Raw genomic sequence first — 10,615 nt, forward strand, 5'->3', positions numbered from 1 at the left:
GCAATGGTCAGTCCAAATGATGAAGGGGGTTTCCGTGCCTTCCAGCCAGTGCTGCCATTCACCCAAGGCCAGCTTCACTGCGACTAGCTCCCAGTTGCCAGGATTGTAACATGGAGGGTGACAATCAACGTGCGAAGAAGGCGCATAGGTGAAGCTTGTCATTAGAGTTAAAGTCCCAATGATTGTCACACACACATCTGGGTGTGGTGAAATTTGTCTTCTGCATTTAACCCATCCCCGTGTGATTTTGATCCATCCCCTGGGGGAGAGGGGAGCAGAGAGCAGCTGCGGTGCCGCGCTCCGGAATCATTTTGGTGATCTAACCCCCCAATTCCAACCCTTAATGCTGAGTGCCAAGCAGGGAGGCAATGGGTCCCATTTTTAACTCACAACCTTCCAATCTCAGGGCGACACTCTACCTCTCGGCCACTGAGCTGGCTAGTTTCAGCAGTTCAGGATCTTCCCTATGTACCGCCTAAAGACTCCTAGGATAGGTTTTAGCACACCTGTGACCCTCGTGAGGATGACTGAATAAATAAATCTTCAGTTTTGTTTGTACTGAGTAAGCCACATTTTGTTTTATTGATATTTTAGGATCTTACAGTAGTTCACTAGCCTGACTTCTATGAGGGCAGCATGGGTTCAGTTCCCAGGGAGAACAAGACGTGACATGTTCACTGTGACTGACAGGTAGACACGCTCTACTGGGGACCAATCACCACAAGTCAGCTCTCTCTCTTTCGTGTAACGTCAGAGGTCCAACTTGGTGTCGTGGAGCCACGCCAGAATCTCTGGTCCCAGGTCAAAGAGGCCGACCTCTGAGGGTGGTCTATATAGGGGACAGGTGTTGATGATGTGTTCGGCTGTCTGCTCGGGGTCACCGCACTCGCATGCCGCACTGTCCGCCAGTCCCCACTGCTGCATAGATGTGTTGAAGCGCCCAACACCAGATCTTCAACGGTTCAGTGCGGTCCACTGCTGGCGAGGTAGTTTGTCTCCTCCTATGGCGCCGTCTCCTGGTTCCCAGATGTACCAGCTGCCTCCCATTCCTGCTTCCAAGCTGCTGCCAGCCAAGCATCTCTGGAGATGTCCTCAGGGATGGAACTGAGCATCTCTTGTGCTAGCATGTTGTAGGGGTGGCGCGGCTTGAGTCTGCTTGGTGGAGCTGGAGTTGTGGTACTGTGCAGGATGTGCCAGTTGTTATTTTTTGCCTTCCTGGCGAGAACGAGGGTGGCAGCCTCCCGACGAAGGTTGGCCGGTGCTATTCCCGCAAGGACAGGCAAGAAGGACACAGGGGTGGGCTTCAGGCATCCTGTTATAGTTCAGAGGGCGTTGTTAATTGCCACATCTACCTTTTTGGCATAATAATAATAATAATAATAATAATAGATCGTTTTATATAGCCGGCGGTAAGGGATGCCGTCAAGCTGAAGGAGTCCTATAGGGCCTTTTTGGCCTGCGGGACTCCGGAGGCAGCTGACAGGTACCGGATGGCCAAGCGGAACGCGGCTTCGGCGGTTGCTGAGGCAAAAACTTGGGCGTGGGAGGAGTTTGGCGAGGCCATGGAGAATGACTTCCGGACGGCTTCGAGGAAATTCTGGTCCACCATCCGGCGTCTCAGGAGGGGGAAGCAGTGCACGGTCAACACTGTTTACAGTGGAGATGGTGTGCTGCTGACCTCGACTCGGGATGTCGTGAGTCGGTGGGGGGAATACTTTGAAGACCTCCTCAATTCCACCAACACGCCTTCCTTTGTGGAAGCAGGGCCTGGGGACTCTGAGGCGGACTCTCCAATCTCGGAGGTCGAAGTCACTGAGGTAGTTAAAAAAACTCCTTGGTGGCAAGGCCCCGGGGGTGGATGAGATCCGCCCGGAGTTCTTAAAGGCTCTGGATGTTGTGGGGCTGTCTTGGCTGACACGCCTCTACAGCATTGCGTGGACATCGGGGACGGTGCCTCTGGATTGGCAGACTGGGGTGGTGGTTCGCCTCTTTAAGAAGGGGGACCGGAGGGTGTGTTCCAATTACAGGGGAATCACACTCCTCAGCCACCTTGGTAAGGTCTATTTAAGGGTGCTGGAGAGGAGGATCCGTCGGGAGGTCGAACCTCGGATTCAGGAGGAGCAGTGTGGCTTTCCTCGTGGCCGTGGAACAGTGGACCAGCTCTACACCCTCGGCAGGATCCTCGAGGGTGCATGGGAGTTCGCCCAACCAGTCCACATGTGCTTTGTGGACTTGGAGAAGGCGTTCGACCGTGTCCCTCGGGAGGTTCTCTGGAGGGTGCTTCGGGAGTACGGGGTGCCGAGCCAACTGATAAGGGCGGTTCGGTCCCTGTATCACCGATGCCAGAGTTTGGTCCGCATTTCCGGCAGTAAGTCGGATTCGTTCCCAGTGAGGGTTGGACTCCGCCAAGGCTGCCCTTTGTCACCAATTCTGTTCATAATTTTTATGGACAGAATTTCTAGGCGCAGCCGAGGCGTTGAGGGGGTCCGGTTTGGGGACCTCAGCATCGCGTCACTGCTTTTTGCAGACGACGTGGTGCTGTTGGGTTCTTCGGTCCGTGATCTCCAGCTCTCACTGGAGCGGTTCGCAGCCGAGTGTGAAGCGGTCGGGATGAGGGTCAGCACCTCCAAATCCGAGTTCATGGTCCTCGGTCGGAAAAGGGTGGAATGCCCTCTCCGGATCGGAGATGAGATCCTGCCCCAAGTGGAGGAGTTCAAGTATCTTGGGGTCCTGTTCACGAGTGAGGGCAGGTTGGAGCGTGAGATCAACAGGTGGATCGGTGCAGCGTCGGCAGTAATGCGCACTCTGTACCGGTCCGTCGTGGTGAAGAGAGAGCTGAGCCAAATGGCAAAGCTCTCGATTTACCGGTCAATCTATGCTCCTACCCTCACCTATGGTCACGAGCTATGGGTCGTGACCGAAAGAACGAGGTCCAGGATACAAGCGGCTGAAATGAGTTTCCTCCGCAGGATGTCCGGGCTCTCCCTTAGAGATAGGGTGAGAAGCTCGGTCATCCGGGAGAGACTCGGAGTAGAGCCGCTGCTCCTCCACGTTGAGAGGAGCCAGATGAGGTGGCTCGGGCATCTCATCAGGATGCCTCCTGGACGCCTCCCCGGGGAGGTGTTCCGGGCATGTCCCACCGGTAGGAGACCTCGGGGACGACCCAGGACGCGCTGGAGAGACTACATCTCTCGGCTGGCCTGAGAACGCCTTGGGATCCCCCGGGATGAGCTGGAGGAAGTGGCTGGGGAGAGGGAGGTCTGGGAGTCCCTCCTAAAGCTGCTGCCCCCGCGACCCGACCCCGGATAAGCAGAAGAAGATGAAGATGAAGGATGAAGATGTTTTATATAGCGCTTTTGTAGATACTCGAAGCCGCTTTACATGAAAAGTTTCATGCACACACACACACGCACACACACGCACATACACACACACAAAATGAATTAGGTGTCATATGCAGAGTTGAAGAAGTGGGTCTTGAGATGACATTTGAAGGAGTGCAGAGGGATATTGTTAAGGGATCGTGTGTTGAACAGGGCGATTTTCAGGGGCTTTTGTTTTGAAGCCGTTGAGGAGGTGGTTGGGATTGTCAGGAGGTTGAAAAGGTGGACAGAGGACATAGGGAGGAAGTGTGGAAGCCGGTGTGTGAGCTGCGGTCAGTCCATAGTGTTCGAATACAGTTTTTGGTGTTAAAAGTCTAGATGAATTTTCGGCGAGATCCGCAATGGATGTAGGGTGGTCGGCGTAGAAGGGCAAAAGTGCGTTGACCAGCTCGCCGAAAGGTGGAAGTGTCGGAACGAGCCAGCGAAGCTCGGCCGGCGTGTAATGGAGAACCATGACAGATGCTGAGAAGTGGCAGATCCCAGAGATGAGTAGAGGCATTTGCCGCAGCCGAAGGCCAGATGGTGAAGAAGCGTGAGCAGCAACAGCGGCGCCCCCGATGGCGGCGCGCTGGGTCCAGCCCCGGTAGCACGCAGCCGCGGAAGCCGCGTCCAGGTAGCGTCGATGGCTCCCATGCCGAGCCCCACGACACCGGCAAAGTCCAGCCAGCACACGCAGATCACGCAGGGGTTTCTGAAGCGGTAGCCTAGGTGAGTGAAGGTCAGAGAGCGAGCAGCGGCAGCCAAGATGCGCCAGCGTCCTCATGCATGCTCCAATCACGAAGTGAACCATGAACATGGGGGTTTTTCTTCCAAAATGGGGCACAGTTCTCTGCTGCAGAGAAGACCAGCGCTTGAGTTGATATCCGCAAGGTCTTAGCAGAGGCTACCCACATTGTTCCAGCAAGGAGGCGGATCAGTGCAACCCTGGATGTCACCTTTGCCTTCAGTTCTTCAAGGTATTGTTTGAAGGATAGGGTCCAATCCAGGTGTAAGTCCACCACTGGCGCTATGCGGCTGTTTGTCATTCTTTCCAAGATCTTAAATGGGACACTTAGCAGTGAGATGGGCCTGTATGACTTGGGGTCCTCCGCATCTTTATCTGGCTTCAGCAGAGCTATCACAGAGGCCATGCGCCAGATCTTTGGGAGCTTTAACCTCTGGTAGCATGATGTGAAGAAACCACTAAGCCATCTAGATGTTGTTGGGCCCTGGTGGATGACGAACTCCGGGTGGATGTTGTCACGGCCCGGGGATTTGGCTTGAGGTTGCTCATGGCCTCACTGAGTTCCTCTGCTGTAAAGGCTCCCGAGAGATTGGAATTGACGTTGGCCGTTCTTGAGATACAAGACGCGATGTCAGCCGTGCAGTCTTTGTCTGCATCCGGGAAGCAGCCATTCTTTAGTAGTTTTTGACGGCCGGGATGACTGCCCGTCCACCATTCCTCAGTCTGCCGGCTCTGCGTTTGTTTGGAGACTTTAGTTTCACAAGCAGGTCTTGCACCCTGACCTTGCTACTCACAGGGAAGACCACGTGAAGGTTGTCGTCCATCTTCCCCAAGTCAGCTGAGAACAAGACAAAAAAAGGATGGACGGACGGACAGTCAGTCGGATGGATGGATGGACGGGTAGATGGATACATATACGTAACTAGAACCCATAAATCTATTTTAATAGTTTTTGTGTTTTTGTCAATCACATCTACTCTTGTTCCATACCTAGGCTCAAAATTGTACTTTTTTTTCCTTTACTTTCCTTGGACCTGTTCTCTTACTTGCTTTTTCTGCTTCCTACTGTGGTTGTCTCCACATTCTGCCTGAGTTTACCTGCTAAACTCCCAATTTAAGGAAATATCCCTGTTCTGCTGTCTGGGTGTCATCTTGGTGTGGCTTGCAGGTGGTGTTGTGCCCTCAGTCTGTGGTCATCTAGCTGGAAAAGCCTGGCCCACAAGAGTTGAGCCTCTGTCACGCACCCAGCACTTATTCAAAATCAAAATGGCGCAGTCGCGTAAAGAAAATCATCCTATGCTGTCACTGTATTATTTTGTTGGTAACTGGTGGTCTTTGGTCACGGACGTGATGTGACATATTGCATATGCATTGTTGGCATTGAAGCATTGGCAAAGAAGCATGTTTTTATATGTTCAATTAAAGAACATGACAGGTGCAGGTAGTGAAACTTGATTTTGGTTCATTTAATTTGTGGTGATTCTTCTCACGACATTTATCACCAAGACTGATGGCAGGATCATAGGCCTTGTTGAGAACATTGGCATGTGTACTTGTAGCCTTCTTTTCCCCCAGGTGTGTGAACCCATTCCACCCTCAGCCTCACATCCCCTCTTTCCCTGTCTTCGCCAACAGGGGCAGAGATGGATGGAAACAATGTGCACAGCCCCCCAGACGAGTTGATTTATGGCTCCTCCTTTCCATCTAAGCAGAGCTTTGGCCCCCAGGTCCCCTGGCTGGCATGCACTTGGGACAGACACTGTCTGAGACCTGATGGGCCCATACTCCCAGCCCTCTGTGATGCCAAGTACCAAACAGTGACTCTAGAATCGTATTCATTCGTCATATGGGCAGCCTGGGAGGCACCTTAAAGAGTGGCTATACAGAGTGCAGGAACAATGAAAGATGCTCTCTTTCTTCCCCGCCCCTTCCCACATACATTGAGCCACTATAACAATATATCATACCTACGTGAAGCGCCACCACTTTTACAATTGTTAGGGGGGTGCTTTTGTTTAATAGTCAGTACAATTACTTAAATGTGACAACATTCAGGCAAAGAACAGAATACAACTTCATTAGACTTCTTATAGCATTACAAACATGCCATTTGCCAACTGTATTCAAATATGGAGTGATGACAATAATGATTATTTCAGAAATAAACATTTTAATATTATGTTCATGTATGTTGAAAGTTGAATATCTGTATTCCATCCTTTCATTTTCTTAGCTGGTTATCCTGGCCAGGGTCTCTGCTTGTCTGAACTCTTTCCCTGACTTCAGGGAAGTGGTGGAGTACTTTAGTGACGCCCATGTTGCGCCATTCTCTACTACAAAAATGTATTTGACACTATTTGACACGCCTACTCGCCGAAGCTGTAGGAAACGAAGATGAAACATTTCTTGTACGCATGCATGTGTTCAGTGTTTCTGGTGGAGCTTTTACTTTGAAGCTCCAGACACAAGTGGCATGTCGTTGCTTGACCAATCCGAGCGTCTTTGGGTGGCTCCATGTATTCGACGTCAAGAAGACTCTAGGAAAGCATAGATGAGGAGAGCGGTAATAATGAAGGCTGCGAAGGTCTCCATAGAAACGAGGCTGGGTGGTCAGGAAATGACGCCGGAAATGACACCATGTTGTCACCATATTGTGTGTTGAAGGATGCTGCCTTTTAATTTGTACGAAGCTATTTCGCCTATCCAAATTTGGCACAGTTTATGCGGACCACAGAGGCAGAGCTTCCAGGACCAAGCCTTCAAACTGGCCTTGGAGTTCGCAGCCTGTGAATTTGGACACAGCTAGTGTCTTGAAGTACCAATATGTACTGGCTTTCGACCCCTTTCGGGTAACAAATTACTCCAAGTCTGTTCCTTTGTTGTGAGTTTTATCCTTTGTTGTACTTTGAAACCACTCCTAACATGAACCCATGATTTGCTGTTGATTACCTTGTAACTTGAGGTTTGAATTCTGGGTTTTCCCATCACTATGTTTTACACTAAAATACTCCTTGTCCATTACTTTCATATCAGAGTCTGCGTCTGAGTCCCAACACTCATAGTAACACAAAACTATTACCTGAGTAAAAATGTGGTTCACAAGAGATAAAATAATGAGAAATGAAAACAAATTAACCCCCCCCCCTCCTCAGAATCACCAATGGAGTAGTGTGTCATTGTTGCGAAGACAAAATCAAGAGCTCTTTATTCGCTTTATTTGACTACTGTCATAACATTTTCTGTGAATCTCAGCTGGCCACTGGTGTGTGCACAGAAAAATTAAAAAACACAGCTTGTGCTTTCTGTTGTCTATGGTTTTTGAAAGTATTATTTCAATTAAAAAGTGCATAAACTGCTGATTAATTCAGCACACTTCCCCATTACAGATCAAAAGGGCCTCCTGGGGCTTGCAAAGCCACAAAGTTGGCAGATGCCATGCACATATTCGAACATATTTCATATGACTATAAAATATTGAGTTAGTGTGTCATGTTGTGGTACTGCTTGGTGTCTGTGTTACTTGCATGTACATTTGGCTGTGACACCCCGGTCTGCAATAGGAGACTGAGATCTGGGACATGTTGGGAAATGCTACAGGGAAAATGATGCTAAGACACCCCAGACAAGTTGCAGCTCACTCTCTGCTACACTGCAATGTTTGTGTCTTGTGAAAAATCACATAAATGCAAATATTGTTAGATCAGGATTTCAGTTCTCTGAGAATTTGGCTTGAAAGCCTTCAGTTTGATTCAATAAGCACCAGAAAAGCATAAATTACATTAAGTTCAGAAATGTCCTTTTATGTTGTAATAAAATACCATTATTCACAGATTTTTAAGAGGTCATCATTTGATGTTCAACTACACAGGAATTCTGTTTACAAATAAAATACAATTTACCAAATGAGTGACATGGAAAGTCATATATCAGGAAATTCAGGGAACTGACAAATTTATTCTTATACAGTTCATGCAAGTTCATGTTGCTCACACAAAAAAGTGCTCTGAAGAGTTTACATTTCAAATTGGTTTTGGAAATTATAGATGTCATTTCCTTCGGTAAAAGAGGAAAAGGACCATCTGGATTGTTATCTGGTCAAAGTTGAAAACCCAGCATTTATGTTGGTGTGGGGGTGTGTCAGTGCCCATGGCATAGGTAATTTGGACATCTGTGAAGGCATCATTAATGCTGTAAGGTGCATAGAGACTTTGGAGAAACATTTATATAAGCTGCCACACCAGCCAAGTCTTTTTTAGGGGTCCCATCTTATTTCAGCAAAACCATGCAAAACCACACTCTGTATGTGTTATAACAACACAACTTGGTCGTTTAAGAGTGCAAGTACATGATTAGCCTACCAGCAATACAGACCCTTGAAGACGTGTGGCACTTTATGAAACTACAAAGATCTTACGCTGTTGAGCAACCGAAGCTCAACATTAAGAAATACAGTGAAGCCTCGATTTTCTAACACAATCTGTTCCAGAAGGCTGTTCGAGAAGTGAATCATTCGAATTCCGAATCATGTTTTCCCGTTACAAATAATGGAAAGCATTTTGAATCCGTTCCGAGCAAAAAAAAAAAAAAAGTCATTTTTTTCATTTGCGAATTTTTGTCCGATCGCGCAACTGCAGCGAACCGCCGAACGCGCAACCGTAGCGCTTCGCCGACCGCACAACTGCACCGCGCTGGTCGCATTACTGTGACAGAGCGGCCGCTGAAATTTAGAAAATATTTTTAAAGTTGATGTATTTTTCAAAATTTAAGTGGACCTCAGTGCGCAGGAAGTTTAATTTTGTCCGTTCGCGCAACTGCAGCGCACCGCCGAACGCGCAGCCGTAGCGCGTCGTCGACCACGCTACTGCACCGCGCTGGTCGCATTATTGTGACAGAGCCGTCGCTGAAATTTACAAAATATTTTTAAAGGCCTGATGTACTTTCCAAAATTTAAGTGGACCTCAGTGCGCAGGGAGCTTCATTTTGTCTGATTGCGTAACTGCAGCGCACCGCCGAACGCGCAACCTTAGCGCGCCGCCGACTGCGCAACTGCACAGCAATTGCAGAGCGGTCGCTAAAATTTCTAAAATATTTTTAAAGTCCTCATGGACTTTCCAAAATTGAAGTGGACCTCAGTGTGCAGGGAGCTTAATTTGGTCCGATCGCGCAACTGCAGCGCGCCAGCCGGGCGCTCACTGTCGCATTGCTTTAGGAGCGTCTTTGTGTTTTAGGATGGCTTTACTGCTCCCAATTGCTTCCTTTAGAGGCTTGATTAGAGTTGATGCAATCCTCAGAGTAGCAAGAATGTAATAACGAACGGAGTCAGTTGGCATGCGGGTCTTCTCGGCTCATCTCGCGAGGTATGACAACCGAAGCAAAAAATCTTGATTTTTTTGTTCGAATACCGAATTGTTCGAGAAGTGGGACGTTCGAAAACCGAGGCTACACTGTAATGGAAAATAATTTTACCTAAGAAGCCAAAATAAAACAAGTATCAGTTTGAACATTAAATGTTGTTTTCTATTCAACTAAAATATAGGTTAAGACGTATTTTCAAACCATAGTACAACAGGATTCTGTTTGTATTTACCTTTTATAAAACTTCATAGGAATTTGGTTTTTTAGTATAAGAGATTGAGGCTGCTTTAAAAAATATGCAATCAAGTATCTGTGAGAATTTTGGTGTTTCCTCATCTTCACTGAACGTCACCATATCCTGACAATAGCTGCAAGGTTCACAGTGAGTGGTGTTAGCCTTCTTTCCCTCAGTGTGTCCATAACTCATTTGGGTGTAAGCGCAAACAAACTGCATTAACAGCTCTCTGGACAGTTGTTTTTTTCCTGGTCTAGTTATATGATGCCGCTCTTCTTACACTGTGCTCCTTCCCAAATGAGCCAACAGTTGTTTGTATCCACCATTTTTTGTCCCAAAAGACGGCACAGCAATAGTTGCTGAAATCCACTGTGACCATAACACATAAATCATCTTTTAAGTACTAAGAAGAGCAGGTGTGGGCATAAACAGTGTCAACAGTGCTTCCTCATCGATGTAAATAATTTATCAAACCTAGACACACAGCACTGTTTATTCCATCCCAGCTAGTGTATAATCCTCAGACACCATTTTAGTAGAGGGCCTGTCAAGAAACACGCACACACGCACACACACACACACACACACACACACACACACACACACACGAACACACACACACGCACACACACACCACCACCAAATCTGCTCCATAGCATCCCCCAGGCTCCCACAAGCAACTCTGAGAGGGGTCGCATGATGAATGAGGAGACAGTCAGCAGGACCTCCGTATGCATGTGTAAGGGGAGCTTCCACGCCCATGCAACTCTGTGAGTGTGTGCGTGTGTTGGCCGGAGAATGATGACCATAAGTGCCAGAGTGATCACAAAGGGATTCATTACTGCGACAGACAGGGCCGCCTCTATACCATGGACTGTGTGGTGTGTGTGTGTGTGTGTGTGTGTGTGTGTGTGTGTG

This window comes from Syngnathus leptorhynchus, chromosome 4 (genome assembly GCF_054491065.1).
Source record: "Syngnathus leptorhynchus isolate UIUO chromosome 4, UIUO_Slep, whole genome shotgun sequence".
NCBI classification, from domain to species: Eukaryota; Metazoa; Chordata; class Actinopteri; order Syngnathiformes; family Syngnathidae; genus Syngnathus; species Syngnathus leptorhynchus.